Source organism: Myotis yumanensis, unplaced genomic scaffold (genome assembly GCF_028538775.1).
Source record: "Myotis yumanensis isolate MYYU_CA2020_CCGP unplaced genomic scaffold, mMyoYum1.0.hap1 SCAF_7, whole genome shotgun sequence".
NCBI lineage: Eukaryota > Metazoa > Chordata > Mammalia > Chiroptera > Vespertilionidae > Myotis > Myotis yumanensis.
Window position 1 is genome coordinate 34,987,544 of NW_027223758.1, and position 21,692 is coordinate 35,009,235.

Below are 21,692 nucleotides of genomic sequence, written 5' to 3' on the forward strand. Positions count from 1 at the left end.
AGGAAGGATAAACCCAAACTATCCTATCTTTAATTGCTTGCCTGAACAGTATGAGGTCATCATTGTTCAGATTTTCCTCAAACAGAAAAAAAAAGATAAATTTGTTTCTTTGATATGGGATCTGTGCTAGTTTGTACTATTTTTATTTCATTTGATTGTTAACAGCAACTCTGGCAGTTGGACAGTATTGACTGCATAATTATAAATAAGAAAACTGAGACTGAGGACGAACTATTCCCCCTATTAAAAGTAGCAGATCCTTAATTTGAATCTTGATTTGTCTGAATCCAGAGACTGTTTTTTCTATCACTGTATCATATTTCTTCATCATAGCTGTCTAAGGAAGACCCAGAAGACAGATCTATTACCAATTAGTGACCATTGCTAAGAACCATTTCAAAGCTGTCCACCAATGGAATGTGCTATCTTTGCAGTAATAAGGCAAACCTCCCAAACGCCCAAAGTTCCCCAGGAAAAGCTGGATATCAGCCATTCAGGTAGTTTATCCAGGGGCTTCCCATCTCTGAAGAGAGCTTGATCTTTGGTCCCTGGTAATCCTAAGTCTGCAGTTCTGTTTTGTTGGTTATTCATCCCAAAGCAGACACTGATGGACTGGCTGGCCATTCTTCACACTGGGGAAACATATGAATCAGTTTTTTAAATATTAAGGGAAATGGAACCAAATGGAGCCCTAGTATTGGCAAACTCTTTTTAAAGTTTGAAGAATAAATATGTGCAGAAAAATTATATCTTTGTATATCCAACTTAACTGAGAATTGTAATGTGATTTATAAAAAAAGTTAAGTCATCCTTAAATTAAGTTGATGGTTACCTTACTAAAACTTGAAAGATGGTACTGGGCACATATGCCTTTGCATTGGACAGGCATTTTTACTTAATAGAATATAATTAAGATAGCACAAGTTAACAGCCTTTTAAAATTTAGTATTTTTCAGTCTGAAAGAGTAACAGCTGTGTGTATAGGGGTAGGCTAGATTTAGATAAATATAGCATTTTGGGGATGGAAAGGCCTTATGGAGGGAGTTATATGAACAAAAGATTTGATGTCTGTATAAGTCTGTGATATTCCCCACCAATTTAAAAAAGTTATTCTTGTGTAGCTTCACGGATATAACATTATACTGACTTCATTATATGCGTGATAATGCATTAATAGTACATGAATTTTTGAGAGGTGATTTTTTTAAAGGGATACTGATTTATTCATACTTTGTCTCCTTAATGTCAAGTAAAGTTGTATGATTTTTTAATGTGAATGAGACAGTCTGTGACCTAGAATTTGAGTAAGCATAACTTGCCTATACTTATGCTATTAATATTAACATCATACTTCAGCAGAACTAAATAGCATAATTACCTTTTATGTCTTTTTTTCCTGTTCATTAACTAATTGTTATCAAATCACTATTCTAGCTTATAGTGTCCTAGGCTTGGTGACAGATGATGAAAACACAATCAACAAATTGGAACAAAAGTGTTGGGGAAGATTTAAGTGTATCTAGAGAAGAGGAAGGAGTTCTAGACATGGAAACAGTATGATCATAGGATGACCACGACTTAATGGGGATATATGTAGACCGTTCATGAGAATGGATGCTATGCATGAGTATTTAGCAACTGAGAATTGTGAAGGTCAGTCTGAAGAACAACAGAGAATAGGGATTCTTTTTTTTTCTTTTTTTTTTACAGTGTAAAATTTTTATATTTAGAATTAGGCAGCTGGAATCAGTTTAGATTATTCCAATTTTGTTGGCAACATCCAAAGCATCATAGTCAGGAGCCAGTTGAACATATGCCGCCTTCTCGCCATCGGGCCTGATCAGGGTGTTGACCTTGGCCACATCAATGTCATAGAGCTTCTTCACAGCCTATTTGATCTGGTGCTTGTTGGCCTTGATATCCACAATGAACACCAGTGTATTATTGTCTCCTATCTTCTTCATGGCTGACTTGGTAGTCAGGGGGAATTTGATGATGGTATAGTGGTCAAGCTTGTTTCTCCTGGGAGTACTCTTCCAAGGATATTTAGGCTGCCTCCAGAGCCTTAGTGTCTTTGGCTGGCGGAAGGCGGGTGACGTGCGGACCCTCTTTTATGTGTGTGTGGCTGTGGACGCCTTTCAACACTGCTTTCTTTGCCTTCAAAGCCTTTGTTTTGACTTCGGCTTTGGGAGGGGCAGGGGCTTCCTTCTTAGCTTTTGGCGCCATCTTCGTAAAAAGGGTTTCCGAGACCCGTTCCCTTGGGCTTATAGAGCCAAGTCTACGAGAATAGGGATTCTTTTTTAAAATATATATATATTTCATTGATTTTTTTACAGAGAGGAAGGGAGAGGGATAGAGAGTGAGAAACATCGATCAGCTACCTTCTGCACACCTCCTACTGGGGATGTGCCCGCAACCAAGGTACATGCCCTTGACCAGAGTCGAACCTGGGGCCTTTCAGTCCGCAGGCTGACGCTCTATCCACTGAGCCAAACCAGTTAGGGCAAGACTAGGGATTCTTGATGAAATGGGTTTGTGGAAGGAGAGTGCAGAATAGGTTGAATCCCAGGGAGAGTACAGTTAGAGAAATGAGGGGCTAATCTAAGACAGTGGCTCTAAGAGTAGAGAGAGGGTTGAGGATGGGTATGACGAGGTAGAAGTGACAAGGTTATGCTGATTTATTGAAAATGAGGAGCTGTGAGAGAGAGAATATTATTCAAGTTCAGCCAAGCTTTTAGGATGTGCCACTTTTGATTTGGTGTTGCATGCACTAGGTGATGCAGGTGTGGTAACGAAATAGAAAAGGCCTTTGTTTTTCCCCAAGGTGGGCATCAATCACTTGCCTGATTGGTGTGATGGTAATAACTGCAATGAAGAAAATAACTAACATCATGGAATGGTCTGGTAGGGATAGTGGAGCAACTTTAGTTAGTGAAGCTCTTTCTGAGAAAATGATATTTGTGCTGACATCTGAATGATAAGGAGTCAGTAATGTAACAACTTGGTGAAAGCCAATTCTAGGCCGAAGGCACTGAAGTAGGAGTTCTCTTGGTGTATTTGAGAAGTAAAAAGAAAGGTCAGCATAACTAGTGCATTCTGAGAACAGGACAGGTGTATGAGATTTTAGAGATAGGCATGGGCTAGGTCAGCAGTTCTCAAACTCGTTGGTTTCAGGATCTCTTTGCACTCTTTTTTTTTTTTTTTACAAACATTTTTTATAGGAAACACACACACCATATTTCCATTGGAAATTTAAAAATTTTAAATATTAATTCTCTTAAAATAATAAACTCAGTACATATTAGTGTAAATAACATTTTTTTTAATATATTTTATTGATTTTTTACAGAGAGGAAGGGAGAGATACAGAGAGTTAGAAACATCGATGAGAGAGAAACATCGACCAGCTGCCTCCCGCACATCTCCTACTGGGGATGTGCCCGCAACCCAGGTACATGCCCTTGACCGGAATCGAACCCGGGACCTTTCAGTCCGCAAGCCGACGCTCTATCCACTGAGCCAAACCGGTTTCGGCAACATTTTTATGAAAATTGATTTTCAAAGCAAACTTTAATAAGAAGAGTGGCACTGTTTCACAGTTTCACAATACTCTAATGACTGGCTTAATAGAATATAACTGTTTTCTCATGTCTACTTCTGCCTTATATCTCTTGTACTATTATTAATTATGTAGCCACTGTGGAAAAAATCACTGTATACTCATGGAAGAATAAGAAGAGTAAAGAAGGCAGATAGTCTCTTATTATTATGCAAATTGTTTTGACCCTCCAGGTGAGGGTACACCCACACCCATCCAAAGGGTCTACAGAATCCCCAAGGGTTCCCAGACCACATTTTGAGAACTGCTGGATTGATATTTGTATTTAAGCCAAAGTAAAGAGTCTGTGTTTTATATAAGAGCATTGGGAAGTTATTCCAGAAGTTTAAATAGATCTGTGAAAAGATCTTTTTGAGGTTTTTAAATCAGCACTTTTGGCTGCTACATGAGAATGGATTGGAAGGGACAAAAGCAGAAGCAGAAAGAATAGTTAGGGGGCAGCTGTAGTAGTACAGGTGAGAGATGACAGTGACTTGAGCTAAAGTAGAACAGTGGAGATGGATAAGTGATATTATTGTGATATATTTAGAGTTGACCTGTCAGGATTTACTAAAGTATTATTCTTGAAGGTTCTGTGTTCCAGAGAAGTTGTAGCACAGATGCATCAGTAAATGAAACCAGAGAGACCTAGTTTTGAATCGTAGGAAAGCTGTGAGAAATTTTATCATTTCTCCCTGTCTCCAGAAAAAAAATGTAAGAAGGAATCCATTTGACTAAGAAGGACTAGAATTATTTTCTGACAGCCTCAATTCTCTGAGTTATCTGACTTTGACTAAATATGTTTGGCCAAAGCAGTAATGCTGCACAATGTTAAGAGGTTGAGATTCAATAGATTGAGATTGTGGGTAGGGATAACCTCCATAAAAAGGCAAGATGCTAATCAAATGTAATTTTAAGTCATTTCTGTTCATGTGAGAAATATTAACTTGGTGGGGACTTGAAACAGATGGTGTGCATTTGGAAATAGATAATATATTATTCCAAATAAACATTTGCTGGAGCTGGGAAGCAACAATCCATATTTCACTTTTGCCTATTTACGTTATCAAGTCAGCTAGCTGTGTGGCTGCTGCTTTTAACTTGCATTAAGGTTATCAACAGGGTTTTGATGTTGGCAGGCAATTACAACATATCTTTAAATATTAAAATCATTAACATTGGAAGAGATCCTTAAGTTACTTTCAGCATATTAGTGGATACTGATTGTTAATACATTTCTGATGGATAGCTATCTAATATCTTATACTTTAATAGTATAACAGAGTACTTTCTTAGTTGTTACTTTATTGGTCTTTCAACATCTTTCCCCTCCCCCCCTCCGTGTTTTAGATGAGATACGCAAGGCTCTGGAGTGACTTGCCGAAGAGCCCCCAGCTGACAAGTTGGCAGAACAATCAGGATTCAGTCAGATATTTTAGTTTCATGTCCAATGTTCTGTATTCTACATAAGCCTGCCTTTGACTCTTTAGGACATAAATATCCAGCTGGTCTACAATTTGGTCTACTTGTCAAACTTCCTTTTTCATCTTATGTTTTGCTGCATATAAGCTTTTTCATATTTTCTATATGTTCTGTTTCAGCTAAGAGATAGTCTTAAATTGGGGGAGGAAGGAAAATTTTATATTAACTGTTTTATTTGGCCTAAGGTACTTTAGCCATTATACTTGTTTTGTCCCAATTAAACTCTGGAGTGAGATTTGTGTGTAGTCTCTTAAAATGCTTTTGTATCCTTTGCTACAAATAATATATTTGTTCTAACCTTCTTTGTAATTATATTCTTGTTTGCTGATACTTTGACAAAAGCGAAATTTTTAAAATAATTGGTTTTTAAAGATATTTTCTTAACCATAGGCCTAATCCCTATAATAACCTAAACAGCTAGAATGTATTCCTATGTGAATATTTATATATTTCATCTTGAAATCAAGAGGGCCTGCTACTTGGCTTTTGGGTTCACGCCCCCCCCCCCCCCCCCCCCCAATTTTCTTGGCTGCTTATTTTCTTTCTTTTTAAAAATTCCTTTTCAGTTTTATTGGTATAATTGACATACAGCTCTATGTAAGTTTCAGGTACACTGCATAATGACTTAAAATAGGACCGCTCATTTTTTTTAGATGTTTTTATTTTTATTTTATTTTTTTAATTTTTTTCTTTATTGATTAAGGTGTTACATATGTGTACGTATTCCTTCATTGTCCCCCACACACACACACACTCCCCCAGACAAAAAAAGCCTAAGGGAGTTTATCACTACCAAGCCAGCAATATAAGAAATGCTAAAGAGACTGGTGTAAAAAGAAGACATAAAAAAGGAAGAAGGAACACAGGCACAAAAAATAAAAATGGCTACAAACAAGTACCTATCAATAGTAACTTTAAATGTAAACTGACTAAATGCTCCAAAAGACATCGAGTGGCTAAATGTAAAAAAACATGATCCATATATATGCTGTCTACAAGAGACCCACCTCAGAACAAGGGACTCACACAGACAGAAAGTGAAGGGATGGAAAAATATCTTTCAGGCAAATGGAAATGAAAAAAATGCTGGGGTAGCAATATTTATATCTGACAAAATAGACCTCAAAGTGAAGGCCATAACAAGTGATAAAGATAAGGAAGGCCACTTCATAATACTAAAGGGATTGATACAACAAGAGAATATAACCCTGATAAACAAATATGCACCTAATGCAGGAGCACCCAAATACATTAAAAAAACTTCTGGTAGATACCAAGGGAGAGATCGACAACAATACAATCATAGTAAGGGACTTTAATACCCCACTGACATCACTGGATAAATCCACTAGACAAAAAAATCAGCAAAGGAAAAAAAAATCAGCAAAGAAACAGCAATCCTAAATGACTCACTAGATCAGATGGACTTAATTGACATCTTCAGAACATTTTACCCCAAAACCACGGAATATACGTTCTTCTCAAGTGCACATGGAACATTTTTAAAGATAGACCACATATTGGGTCAAAGGCAAAGTCTCTCCAAATTCAAGAAGATTGAAATCATATCAGGCATCTTCTTAGACCACAGTGGCATAATATTAGAAATAAATCAATAGCCCTGACCGGTTTGGCGCAGTGGATAGAGCGTCGGCCTGCGGACTGAAAGGTCCCAGGTTCAATTCCGGTCAAGGGCATGTACCTTGGTTGCAGGCACATCCCCAGTAGGAGGTGTGCAGGAGGCAGCTGATTGATGTTTCTCTCTCATTGATGTTCCTAACTCTCTCTCTCCCTTCCTCTCTAAAAAATCAATAAAATATATTTTTTTTAAAAAAAGAAAAAGAAAGAAACCAATAAGTACAATCCAAAAAATTCAAACACTTGGAAGCTGAATAGCATGCTATTAAACAATGATTGGGTTACCAAAGAGATCAAAGAAGAAATCAGAAACAACCTGGAAATGAATGACAATGAAAATACAACAATCCAAAATCTGTGGGACACAATGAAAAGCAGTCCTGAGAGGGAAGTTTATAGCTCTACAGGCCTACCTCAAAAAACAAGAAAAAATGGTAGTAAATCTTCTAACTCTACAACTTAAAGAATTAGAAAGAGAGCAACAAGAAAATCCCAGAGTGAGCAGAAGGAAGGAGATAATAAAGATCAGAGCAGAAATAAATGACATAGAGACCAAAAAAACAATGCCAAAGATCAATGAAACCAAGAGCTGGTTCTTTGAAAGGATAAACAAGATTGATGAACCTCTAGCCAGGCTCACCAAGAAGCAAAGGACCGCTCATTTTCAATCTTTTTTTTTTTTTTTTTAAGGTTAATGTCTCCTTCATAACCATTTTCTTTTCTTTTAAATATTTTTTAATTTATTTTAGAAGGGAAGGAGGAGGGAGAGAGTGATAGAAACATCAATGCATCAGCATCGATAGGCTGCCTCCTGCTCGCCCCATGCTGGGGATTGAGCCTGAAACGTGGGCATATTCCCTGACTGGGAATCAAACCATTGACCTCCTAGTGCATGGGTCACTGCTCAACCACACAGGCCAGGATCAAACTCTATCTATCTATCTATCTATCTATTTATTTATTTATTATTTATTTAGTTTTAGTTTTTTTTTTTCCCTCACTTTCTTTGATCCCTAAAAATTGGAGTACCTGAATATCAGTCCTTGAACCTTTATTCTATACTCACTTCCTCTAAGATAACCCAGTTTCAGGCTTTAAATAGCATCAATATTTTCATCAGTTGACAACATTTAATCAGGAGCTCAGACTTTCCCACCCCAGGCCTCATCTCTCTACTTTTATATCCAGCTGCCTATTCCAACATCCCCATTTGAATATCTGCTAGGCATTTTAAATTTAGTCCTGGTCTCTAATTACCCCTCCACCCATTTTCCTTTCATATTTTCACCCTTCTCAGTAGATGGCAACTCCATTCTTCCAAGCTAAAAACTGCAGAATTGTTCCTTGAGCTCTATCTTTTACTTACTTTTGTTTTATTTACTGTCTATCCTCAGCAGTAAGATATCTTGTAATTACTCAGCTATTTTTGAATGAATGAATGAGAGAATACTAAAATTCAATTCAGGAAAATCTGGTCAACCTCCTTAATCTGCTTTCTTCATCATCCCCACCCCCACTATTGGGCTTAATTGTGTTCCCTACAAATTTATATGTTGAAGTCTTAATACCCCAGAACCTCAGAATGTGACTGAATTTGAAGATAGAGTCTTCAATGCAGCAATTAAATTAAAAGGAAATCATTAGGGTGGGTCAATATGACTGGATGTCCTTATAAGAAGAGGAAATTTGGATATAGATTATGTATGAAGACACAGGGAGAAGACAGCCACCCACAGGCTAAAGAGAGAGGCCATAGAAGAAACCAGTCCTTTCAACACCTCTGCCTTCCAAAATTTTGAGAAAATAGATTCTGTAATTTAAGCTAACCAGTGTGTGATACTTTCTTAAGGCATCTCTAACAAACTAATAAAAAAAGTCATAAAAATAACTATTTTTAAAAATTCCAGTTTATGAAAATAACACCTTTCTTACCATATCCCTTTTTCTGTCCTTCTTTCCTGTCTTATACTTTCCCTGTGAGTGGAATTATCCTAAAAGGGCATTGGTTTAGAATGAAGGTGGCCATGGTTAGCTGAGCCTGGCTCTCTAGAATTGGGAACAGAAAGCATCTGCAGAGAAATGCAAAGCAAAATTTTCTGTGGAACAGTATAGACAAATTGCAGAAGGTGGGAAATAATGAGAGTTAGGGGCTTGTAAACATGTTATAAATATCTGACTTTACAACTAATCTAAAAAAACTAATAGCTTGAAGAAGAAGAATTGAATAAACTATTAAAGTATGAACAGATATTTAGTGTATAATAGTTAACTATCCATTCTTAACACTGAATATGGAGTAAAAGTCAATAGGGGAAAAAATCAGGCATAATTCATTTTATTTGTTTTTGAAACATAACATCTTTTTAACTTCTCATAGCCAAAATTTTCTTATTTTTATACTAATAACTCACAATTTTAGACCAGACTATTCTTTTCAACACCAGACTTCTGAATTTATCAACTAGAACATCCTCTTGGCTATCACAGAGGCATCATGAAAGCAGTATGTTCAATACATATGGAACTCTTCATCTCTCCCCTCCAACATAGCTCTCTACTTGCCACTATCTCAGTCAGTAATTCCAGATGTTACCCCAATTTATCTTCCACATCTAATCAGTCAACAAATCCTTTTCTAACTCTATCCTGTTCTAACTGAATATCTCTGAAATCCAACCCCCTTTTACCATTCCTATTGGTACTCCCTATCTCAGGTCACAATCATTTCTCACTATAACAACCTTGTAAGTAGTCTTTGCCTGCACTATGATCTCACTATTTTCCCCACTGTAGCCAGTGATCTTTTCTTATGACATATTTCAAGCTTACAAAATAAGAAGAAAGCACAGTATAACAAACACTCATGTACCCACTTTTAGCTTGTCAGATTTTAATGTTTTGTCTAATATTTTGCTTCAGAGCTTTTAAAGAAGCGAAACATTAGAACTATAATTTGTAACTGTCTGATTCTATCCCTTTCCTTTCCTTTGCCATAGTCATTATCCTGAATATGTTGTTTATTATTTCCTTGCTTATTTTTGTTCTTACCTGAGGACATGCTTAGAGAGAAGGAGAGAGAAAGAAAAGACAAAGAGAAAGAAACATTGATCAGTTGCCTTCTGTAGATGCCCTGACTGGGGATCTGGGAATTGAGCCTGCATCCCAAGTATGTGCCCTTGACCTGGAATTGTACCCACGACCCTTTGGTCCACAGGCTGATGCTCTACTGAGCCAAACCGGCCAGGGCTGGAATGCAACTAATTTTTAAAAGATTGGGCTTTGATCTAGCAACCTTGTTGAACTTACGTATTAATTCTAATACTTGGGTGATAGATTATTTTGGTTTTCTATAAAGTCATCTTGTATGTACAAAATGATAAGTTTATTTCTTTCATTTTCTTCTTTTAAAAAATATGTTCTTATTGATTTTAGAGAGGAAGGGAGGAGAAAAGAGAGAGAGAAACATGGATGAGAGAGAACATGGACTGGCTGCCCCCTACATGCCCCCTACAGGGGATTGAGCCCAAAACCCGGGAATGTGCCGTGACCAGGAATCAAACAGGTGATCTCTTGGTGCGTGGGTCAATGCTCAACCATTGAGCCATGTGGGCCAGGCTATTTCTTCCTTTTTTTTTCTTTTTAACTGTCCTGCTGTTCTAGCTTGACTCTTAAGTAAATGTTGAGTAGATACTGGGCATCTTTATCTTCTTTCTGAGTTGAAAGGCAGCACTTTTAATATTTCACCAATAAGTATGACATTTTAGAGGGGGAAACCAAGATGGCGGCATAGGTAAACACCGGAAATTGCTGCCTCACACAACCACTTCAAAAATACAACTAAAAGACAAAACGGACACCATCCAGAACCACAGGAAGGCTGGCTGAGTGGAAATTCTACAACTAGAAGGAAAGAGAAAAGCACACTCAGAGGAGGTGGGGAAGAGACTCAGAGGAGGTGCGAAAGTAAAGTGCCGAGGTATGGAGGCTCCATAGAAAGGGCTGGCAACTGAGGACGCGGTTGTCTTTTTCAGTCGGGAGGGAGTCTCAAGCTCCCAACTGCTCTGAACTCCAGTTCTGGGTGAGTCTCTGGGGACCCAGACTCATACAGGGAGAAACTGGACTGTCTGGCATTGGGCAGAACTCGAGGGCGGCTTTCTTTCAGGGGTGCTTGCAGCGATTACCGCCGGGACACTGAGACCCGGGGCTTCTTAGGACAGAGCTGAGGATCAGCCATAGCTGTTTGCTCCCCCAGGTTGATTCCCTGAGACCTCACCCAAGCTGTGCACAGAGGCTTTTGCATATGAATGACCTGGCCCTTTGCAATCTAAAATTACCTAACAAACTGCAGCTGGGTCAGAGAGACCCAGAACATCCAAAAGAAGGCCCAAGGCCCCACAGCAGCTTGCACTGCTTCACAGCTGGGCCTCATCTGGGCACCTCCAAACCCCAAACAAAGAAGAGGAATCTGCAGATCTCTCCATAGCTCCTGCTGGGTAGCCTCAGGCAGAGGCTAAATTAGCACCTCCTTAGAGATCCAAGAGCCAGTGTACCCAGTGGTCAGCTTTATTGTGGTATAATTTATATATAGTAAAATTCGCCCATTTTATGTATATAGTTTGACTTTTAGCTGTTGTATAAAGTTCTTAGTACCATTGCAATCAAAATGTAGAAGAGTTCCATCACCATAAAAAGATTTATTATGTCCTCCATATCCCCCTTCATAATCATTTTTTCCCTTCAGTCCCAAGCAGCCACTGATCTGCATTTTGTCACTAATTTTTATCTTGTCTGAAGTTTAGATAAATTGGATAATGCAGTATGTAGCTTTTGTGTATCTGGCATCTTTAGCCTAATGCTTTTGACATCCATCCGTTATTGTGTGTGTATGTAGTTTGTTCTTTTTTGTTGATGTGTTTTAGGTTTTCTTTGATGACTTAAGTATGTCAAGTATTTTCTTATGTCTTTTTCAGCCATTTCTACACCTGCTTTTGAGAATTGTATTTTTTATGTCTTTTTCCCTTATTCTTTAAATTGGGTTGTTTGTGCTCTGGCCGGTGTGGGTCAGTTGGTTGGGCATAATCCAGTTCAGTTCCTCTCCCTCTTCCTCTCCCTCCCTTCTTCTCTCTCCTAAAGTCAATAAAAATATATTTTTAATTGGATTGTTTGTTATTATAGAGTTGTTAGAATTATATCAGATGGCATTGGTAGAAGAGAAAAAGGGAATGACTAAATTATCATAACAATGAAACAAGTGATTTTTCACAGGTATGCTAGTCATTTTTGAAGTTCTCTTAGATCTGTCTGATTTTTGGAAGAACATCAGATAACTAGCCTTATCTTTGCTACCCCTCAGCTCTGACTTCATGTTATTAGTATTGTCTTTAAATATTTTTTTCTGTTTTTTGTGTTATTTTTTTAAATAAATCTTTATTCAGATTATTACAGTTGTTCCCCTTGTTTCCCCCCATAGCTCCCCTCCACCCAGTTCCCACCCCACCCTCTGCCCTTACTCCCCGCACTGTCCTCATCCATAGGTGTATGCTTTTTGTTGCCAGGTCATACACATGGAAAATGTAGCTATTTCCATCGGCGACGTGTCCCTGTGTTCGGCCTCACAGGGACCGTCTCAACCTCACAGGGGCCGTTGCAGCCTCTCAGGGACCATCACAGCCTCACAGGGACCGTCTCAGCCTCACAGGGGCTGTCTCAGCCTCACCGGGGCCGTCTCAGCCTCGCAGGGGCCAGCGCAGCCTCGCAGGGGGCGCCGCATCCCACGTTGGGAGTGAAGGTGCGAGACAGAAGCTCCTCTCTCTGTCTCTCCTGCTGCTCCCTTGCGTATCGCCGATGTTGGAAGTTTCTGAGAGCAGTCTACAGGTGCTGGACATTATACTTTAACTGGTCAACACGAAGTTAGGCATTCTGTCTTTTGTTGGGAGGCTCCTTGCTGGACAAAATCTCCAGGCGTTCTTGCTGGCTGAATATCTGGTATGCTTGCTTGGATTTCGTTTTCTACTTAGTGCACAGACTGCTTGTCTGCCGTCTCCCAGCGTCCCATGTGAGACTGGATCTGGCGGACCTGTTTGTGCATTTGCTGGTATAGCGGTTCCATGTTGCCGGCCCAGCTGGGTCCGGTTCTGGCTTCCTCCGAACCTGATTCTGCTTCTTGAGTGTGTCCCTTATGGGTGTGAGGAGTTTAAATCTGCAGTTTGTTGGGTTAAGCTGCAAAAGCGCAGGTGGTTCCTTTTGTGCCACTTGCACAGCTTGGGCAGGGATGTAAATTGAGTAGGGCAGGGTCTCAGGGAATCACCAGGGCGGAGCAAACAGCACGTCCCCGAGTGCCGGCAAGCAGCTCCGTGAGAAAGCTGCCCTCGCTTTCCGACCTCCTGCAAGGCCATCCCGACTCTCCTGGTAGGGGTCTGGGACTTCAGAATCCCGCCCCAAACAAGCTCAGTGGATTCGAGAGTTTGTAATCCCTTCCGATTGAAAAAAACCGCGCATCCAGTTGCAGCCCGCCTGGCGTGCGACTCCGTACCTCTGTTCTTGGTGCCTCTGCATATCCTACTCAGTCTCAATGCTCTTCTTTCTTTCCTTCCAGTTGTAGAACTTCCACTGGGCCAGCTTTCCCATGGTTTTGAATGATAGCTGTTTTGTCTTATAGTTGGTATTTTCAATGTTGTTGTGGGAGGCAGCACACACAGGTCTGTACCTTATGCCACCATCTTGGTTCTCCACCTGTGTATTATTTTCTTCCTGGTCAATTAGTAAAGGTCTCTTTATATCCAGTCTTTTATTTTATTTTATTTTTTTGTTAATTCTCAGTGGAGAGTATTTTTCCCCATTGATTTTTAGAGATAGTGGAAGGGGAGAGGAGAAAGAGAGAGACATCGATGTGAGAGATACATGGATTTGTTGCCTCAACTCGAGCCTGACTTGGGCTGGGGATTGAACCTGCAACCCAGGTATGTGCCCTTGACCGGCAATCGAACCTGCGATCCTTCGGTCTGTGGGCTGACACTCTAACCACTGAGCATTATATCCAGTGTTAAGAAAAGAAAAAATGTTATTCAGGTGAACCACTTCATTATATGTTACAAATTAAATTTTATAGGCATAGAAATAAAGTAAGAATTAGACATTTGAATTTTTCCAGTTTTTTAATTAGCCATAAACTATGGACTACTGATTAAACTATGGACCACCCTCTATTTTTGTAAATAAAGTTTTATTGGAACACAGCCAAGACCATTCGTTTGTATATTATCTAGAGCAGTGATTTTTAGCCAGTGTGCCCATGACACACTGGCGTGCCAGAAGAATTTTTAAAACATGCAATACCTGACTGTTTAGTCAGGGGCACTGATCTCTTTTCCCTTAGATTGTCAGATTAAAAACTGACAGCAGCCAAGACACTAGCTGCCCGCTGTAAACAAATAAAAACTATACCTATTTTTTTGTTATTGTTAGATTGGCAAAAAATAGAATATATTTTGTGGTGTGCCACAGAATTTTAGTAGTTTATGTGTTCCATGAGAAAAAGGGTTAAAAATTGCTGGTCTAGAGCATGCTACAACAGTAGAGTTATATAGTTGTGAGAGACCAATGGTCCACAATGCTAAAAATATTTACTGTCTTCCCCTTTGCAGAAAAAAAATTTATTGATCCTTGAATAATAGGGATGTATTAGATAAAATAATCTTCCACAAAGTATTTATAAATGTGGAATGGGAAAAAAAAATTTGATCTGCATTGTTAGTATACAGCAAAGCATTAATTTATTTTAATGTCCCTTGTAAAATATTTTCTGGTAATTTCTCTGCGTGAGTTCTTATGCCTCAATTTTTGTTGAATGATAAATTATTTGTCATTGTAAACAGCTATTCCTGGCTGTCTCTGCATATGACGCCGGCCTGTTGTTAAAAAAGTTGGATATGTTCTCAGGTTTGTTTTAGAGCTACAAGGAAGAGAAACATGTGCTTTGCCAATAATCAGTTTACCAGCCTTATCAGCCCTTGTGCAATAGTATTTTGGTGCTCTTTCCTCTATAGCAAATTAGAATGGTCAATGTTGGAAATGCTTCTCGTCTGATAATTACTCCAGAACATTTACCTACCCTTGGCAATGATTAAAGAGGTGCTGTGGTCAAGGGAATTTTTTCTTGATTTTTCCCCACTGGGTTCTGATCTTTAGGTGCACTATTTAAAGTATATCTATAGTCTTCAGGCTTTTCTCCCTATGTGCTGCCTGGAAAGCCCATGTTAGCCTTCTTATTGAATTATTTAATGGTCTGTAAAGACTTCTGTGGAGTTCATAGAGAGTAACATTTCTACTTCTTTATTTTCTGAGTACTTTTGTACACATTTGAATATATCTGCTTTTCCCATTATTTAGGATTCTGTCTTCTTTTATCTTTTTCTTCAAACCTGGCAAATAGAGGGCAGTCAGTAGCATGGGATCTGGAGAGCCTCAAAATTCAGCTATAAATGATTGAAAACAATCCAGTTATCCATCAATAGGGGATTGAGCAAATAAACTATGGTATATTCACAATGAAATATTATGCATCTTTTTTAAGGTTATGGAATTAAGAATTTTAGGACATATTATAAAATTATAAAACAAAACAAGAACAACAAAAAACCAAGGAGCAATTGAATCTGAATATGGAGTAAAAGTCAATAACCACCCACAATTGTATAGGTATAGATTAGTTAGTTGCTGTTGGTCGGTTACTCTATAGCAAAGCATGCTAAAACTTAGTGGCCTAAAACAATAAACTTTTCATTTTTTATTTTTATTTATTTTTTGCTTATGAGTCAAACATTTCTGCTTTTGGTTGTGCTTACTCATTCACATGTCTTCAGTCAGCTAGCTGCAGATCAGACTCATTATGTTAGGCTCTTACATGTTTGGGGACCAGCTGGCTTTAGCTGGTACAGCTCATCTCTCTCTGCTCCATGTGGTCTCATCGTCTAGCAGACTAGTCGGAATTTGCTTTAATGGCAGAACCAGGATTCCAAGACAGGCCTAGAACTGGCACTCAGTCACTTCCATCACACTTCCATCATATTACCAAAGTTTGGTTTAGAAGATAGGAATAGAACCCACTTCCTGATGTATTGCAAAAGGGATTGCTACAAGAGAGGCCATTATTGGGAGCATTCAGTTTAATGTAATTATGTTATCTTTGTATATACATGGGGAGTGGGATAAGAATTTTTTAAAATATATTTTTTAATTGATTTCAGAGAGGGAAGGAAAGGGAAAAAGATAGAAGCATCAATGATGAGAATCATTGATTGGCTGCCTCCCGCACACCTCACACTGGTGATCGAGCCTGCAACCCAGGCATGTGCCCTGACCAGGAATCGAACCATGACCTCCTGTTCATAGGTCAAAATCAACCACTGAGCTATACCAGCTGGGCTGGGATAAGAATTTATATTTATGTTTGCTCATTTGTACCAAGAAAGAATGGAAGGATACACAAGAAACCGATTAAAATGGTTACCTATGGGGTGGAGTATGTAGGGACACAGGCAAGGAATATTTCTTTTTATATTGATTTTGAACCATATAAATGTATGCTTATACATACAAAAAAAACAAAATTATCTACCTTCAGCCTCTGCCTCCAAAGATCATTCTCTTTAAAACTTCCCAATTGTTTTTTAGTTAGGAGTCTGATTTGTTTTACAGAAATGTGGTTTTGCCCAGCTGATGTGGCTCAGTGGTTGAATGTCGACCTATGAACCAGGAGGTCATGGTTTGATTCCTGGTCAGGGCACTTGCCCGAGTTACGGGTTTGATCCCCATTGTGGGGTATGCAGGAGGCAGCCAATCAGTGATTCTCTCTCATCGTTGATGTTTCTATCTCTCTCTCCCTCTCCCTTCGTCTTTGAATTCAATAAAAATATATTTTTTAAAAAAAGAAAGAAATGTGGTTTTCCTTGGTCAACCTGCTTGGAATGATCAGGATTGCTGTACTATATGCATCTGAAAGATCTATATTCGGCTCATTTTTCTCAGTGATGATAATCAGGAGCATTTGACCATATCTTCTTCTACCCAAAAACTCAGCATTGATAAACATCTCAGTGGTACCTAACCTCCAACAAAAATACCATCTTACATTGTATTTGGTGCTTTTATAACTGCTGAGTTTTGGATCATTCCATGTAACATCTCTGACATTAGATGGATTAATATTGTTGATAGTAAACCTGTTTTCCCATGGAAAACAAATGTTAATATTAACTTGGGCATATTCACATGGCTAGTTAAATGGCAAGATCAGAACTTGACACTGGTCTTCGTGTTTTCTAATCATCCTTGCTGTGTATTGAGTACCTTCTTTTTACCTAGCACTAGTCTAAACATTATCTCTAATCCTTAAATCTTTCCTGCCAGGTAGGTTTTATCACTCACTTTACATATCTACACTAATAAAAGAGAAACATGGTAATTAGCGTACGACCGCTACCCTTTTCATTGGCTAATCAGTGAGTATATGCAAATTAACTGTCAGCCAAGATGGCGGCCAGCAGCCAGGCAGCTGAAAACAGGATGCTTGGTTGCCCCAGCGATAGAGGAAACCAAGGTTCCCGCCTGCAGCTGCTGGGCTCTGAACTCCTGAAGCAACAGCTCCAAAAGATACAATGTTTCAATTATAGAAGCTAAAAGATGGCGGTTAATCTGCATACTCAGGCTGCAAGCGGTAGAGCGAAGCCAAACAGCCCTGAAGCCACAGAGCAGAGAGGCCTCACTGCCCAGGGATCAGCGGAGCCCAGAGGCCTCCCGGCCCCGGAATCAACGGAGCCGAGAGGCCTCCCGGCCACCTGGATCAGCGGAGCCGAGAGGCCTCCCGGCCGCCTGGATCAGCGAAGCCTGATGGAAGCCCTGTGTGTTTATGCACCCTGGGGGTTCAGAGGTCCTGTCCTAGGCAGAGGCCTATGGCGAAATTTTCGACTCTGAGAAGCAGTCTTCGGGCTGGAAGGCGGCTCCTCTGACCTCAGTGCTGGAGAAGACCATTAAGCAGAAAACTAAAGAAACCGATTTTACATCATTTCCCAGGTGTAGAACAGTTGGCATGTAAGCCCCTGACCAGTGCCCAGCCTCTCCTCTGTCAGTCTATCTCACTCTTAGGTACCATGTTCTTTGTTCTGTCTTAACTGCAACTCATTTTTAAACTAGATTGCTTTTAAAAGAAGACTAAATAAAGTTTCCCTTAAGTTATTTAGATGGTGCTGGGGCTGCTGGGGCTACTGGGGGCCTGATAGAAGACACAAACACGCAACGGGGGGCCCGTACCCAGCAGCCCCAAGGCCCGCCACCTTGGTGCTGGGGCTGCTGGGGCCCTGATCAAAGACCCGCAGCCCCAAGCCCCGCCATCAAGGTACTGGGGCTGCTGGGGGTATCAGAGACACAAACCCGCAGGCCCGGCACCCAGCAGACCCAAAGCCTTCGTGGCAGCATGAAGGAGCAGCAAACCAAGCGGTAGGAAGCAGCAAGCAGGTGGGCAGTAACAAGGGAGGGGTCCCGAACTGCAAGAGGGCACATGCTGGGCTAAGGGACCCCCCACCCATCCCCAGTGCACGAATTTCGTGCACCAGGCCTCTAGTCTATATATATAAAAGGCTAAGTGATTGACCGTCTGACCGACCAGCCGGCTGGTATATATGACACACACTGGCAATCCTATCTAATAAAAGAATAATATGCAAATTGACCATCACTCCAACACACAAGATGGCCACCCCCATGTGGACACAAGATGGCCTGCAAGGGAGGACAGTTAAGGGTGACCAGGCCGGCAGAGGAGGGTAGTTGGGGAGGTCCCAGGCCTGCAGGGGAGGGCAGTTGGGGGGTCCCAGGCCTGCAGGGGAGGGCAGTTGGGGGGTCCCAGGCCTGTAAGGGAGGGCAGTTGGGGGGGACCAGGCTTGCAGGGGAGGGCAGTTAGGGGCAATCAGGCCAGCAGGGGATCAGTTAAGCATCAATCAGGCTGGCAGGGGAGTGGTTAGGGCCAATCAGGCAGGCAGGCAGGCGAGCAGTTGGGAGCCAGCAGTCCTGGATTGTGAGAGGGCAGTCGGACATCCCTTGAGGGGTCCCAGATTGGAGAGGGTGCAAGCTGGGCTGAGGGACACCCCCCCCTCCCCCGCACAAATTTCGTGCACTGGGCCTCTAGTTTAAAAATAAATGTTGACTTACGCATGCGCAGTACATATAAAGCTCTCAGGATGGATATTATTGAAATCCCCTGTGAAATGATTTGTAACAGATCTATTGTTAAAGCTACCTTTGGAAATAGTACATCTATAGATAATATTAAAAATCTATCTAAACATGTGATTCTTTGTCCAAAAAATGAGCATGTTCATAAATTAAATGAAGAAATTTTCGATATACTCAATGGAGATTTTCACACCTATTTGTGTGATGATTCCATTGATTCGGCAGATGATGCCGAAAATGAAAATGTTTCCATCGAATTTCTTAATAGCATTACTCCTTCGGGAATGCCATGTCATAAATTAAAATGGAAAGTAGGTGCAATCATCATGCTACTGAGAAATCTTAATAGTAAATGGGGTCTTTGTAATGGTGCTAGATTTATTATCACAAGATTGCGACCTAACATAATCGAAGCTGAAGTATTAACAGGATCTGTGGAAGGAGACGTTGTTCTAATTCCAAGAATTGATTTGTTCCCGTCTGAGACTGGCCTCCCATTTAAATTAATTCGAAGACAGTTTCCTGTGATGCCAGCATTTGCAATGACTATTAATAAATCACAAGGGAGAAACCAAGATGGCGGCATAGGTTAACACCGGAGTTTGCTGCCTCGAACAACCACTTCAAAAATACAACTAAAAGACGGAACGGACATCATCCAGAACCACAGGAAGGCTGGCTGAATGGAAGTTCTACAACTAGGAGGAACCGAGAATCAGAGGAGGCACAGTGCTGAAGTAAAATACTAAGATGCGGAGTGCGCGCAGCACGGGCTGGTGGCTGAGGGCGTGGTTGTCTGTTTCAATCCGGAGGGAGCCTCAGACTCTGAGCTCCAGATCTGGGCGAGTCTCTAGGGACCCAGACTCAAACAGGAGAAGCAGGACTGTCTGGCTACGGTCCCTCCGAGGTTTGCAGCGGTTGCTGGGACAGAGAGGCAGAGCCCCTGGGGACGGACTGAGAGCAGCCAAAACTGCTCCCTCCTCCGCCCTGTTGATCCCGTGGGACCCGCCCTGCCCAAGCCCTGCACAGAGGCATTTGCCGAATAGCCTCAGGCAAAGGCTAGATTAGCACCTCCCTAGAGAACACAAGTTCTTCCACTGCAGACACAGCTGATTATCACAGCCAGTTGGCCTGGAGGTCAGATCCCTCTAGTATTAACTACAACAATCAAGGCTTAACTACAACAAGACTGCGCACAAAGACCACTAGGGGGTGTACCAAGAAAGCGTAAAAAATGCGGAGACAAAGAAACAGGACAAAACTATCAAGGGAGGATATTGAGTTCAGAACCACACTTTTGAGGTCTCTCAAGAGGCTTCTAGAGTCTGTCGATAAACTTGATGAGATGTACAGGAAATCTAATGAGACCCTTGATGGTGTGATAAAGGACCAACTAGAAAGTAAGCATACACTGACTGAAATAAACAATATTATACAGGCTCCAAACAGCAGACCAGAGGAGCGCAAGAATCAAGTCAAAGATTTGAAATGCGAAGAAGCAAAAAACACCCAACCGGAAAAGCAAAATGAAAAAAGAACCCAAAAATACAAAGATAGTGTAAGGAGCCTCTGGGACAGCTTCAGACGCACCAACATCAGAATTATAGGGGTACCAGAAGATGAGAGAGAGCAAGATATTGAAAACCTATTTGAAGAAATAATGACAGAAAACTTCCCCCACCTGGTGAAAGAAATAGACTTACAGGTCCAGGAAGCGCAGAGAACCCCAAACAAAAGGAATCCAAAGAGGACCACACCAAGACACATCATCATTAAAATGCCAAGAGCAAAAGACAAAGAGAGAATCTTAAAAGCAGCAAGAGAAAGAAACTCAGTTACCTACAAAGGAATACCCATATGACTGTCAGCTGATTTCTCAACAGAAACTTTGCAGGCCAGAGGGGAGTGGCAAGAAATATTCAAAGTGATGAATACCAAGAACCTACAACCAAGATTACTTTATCCAGCAAAGCTACCATTCAGAATTGAAGGTCAGATAAAGAGCTTCACAGATAAGGAAAAGCTAAAGGAGTTAGTTCATCACCACCAAACCAGTATTATATGAAATGCTAAAAGGTATTCTTTAAGAAGAGGAAGAAGAAGAAAAAGGTAAAGATACAAATTATGAACAACAAATATGCATCTATCAACAAGTGAATCTAAGAATCAAGTGAATAAATAATCTGATGTACAGAATGGACTGGTGATTATAATAGAATCAGGGACATAGAAAGGGAATGGACTGACTATTCCTGGGGGGAAAAGGAGTGTGGCAGATGCGGGAAGAGACTGGACAAAAATCGTGCACCTATGGATGAGGACAGTGGGTGGGGAGTGAGGGCGGAGGGTGGGGTGGGAGCTGGAAGGAGGGGAGTTATGGGGGGAAAAAAAGAGGAACAAATGTAATAATCTGAACAATAAAGATTTAATAAAAAAAAAAAAATCACAAGGACAAACTCTAGACAGAGTAGGAATAGTCCTACCTGAACTCGTTTTCGGACATGGTCAGTTATATGTTGCTTTCTCTCAAGTTCGAAGAGTGTGTGACGTTAAAGTTAAAGTTGTAAATACTTCCCTTGACTAATACAAGGGAAATTAGTCAAGCACTCTGAAAGTGTTTTTACAGTTAATGTGGTATACAGGGATATTTTAGAATAAGTTTAATCAATTTACCAGTCATTGTTTTTATCAATGTTGTTTTTATATCATGTCTTTGTTGTTGTTATATCATGTTGTTATTATTTAT

General features: G+C 40.4%; 1 protein-coding gene and 1 pseudogene across 3 annotated transcripts in view; one reads left to right on the forward strand and one right to left on the reverse strand.

Moving 5' to 3' along the window:
* Positions 1 to 21,692, forward strand: part of CBFA2T2 (CBFA2/RUNX1 partner transcriptional co-repressor 2) — a 150,627-nt gene that overhangs the window by 86,654 nt on the left and 42,281 nt on the right. The window lies entirely within an intron of this gene.
* On the reverse strand, positions 1,693 to 2,242 carry LOC139014542 (large ribosomal subunit protein uL23 pseudogene; annotated as a pseudogene).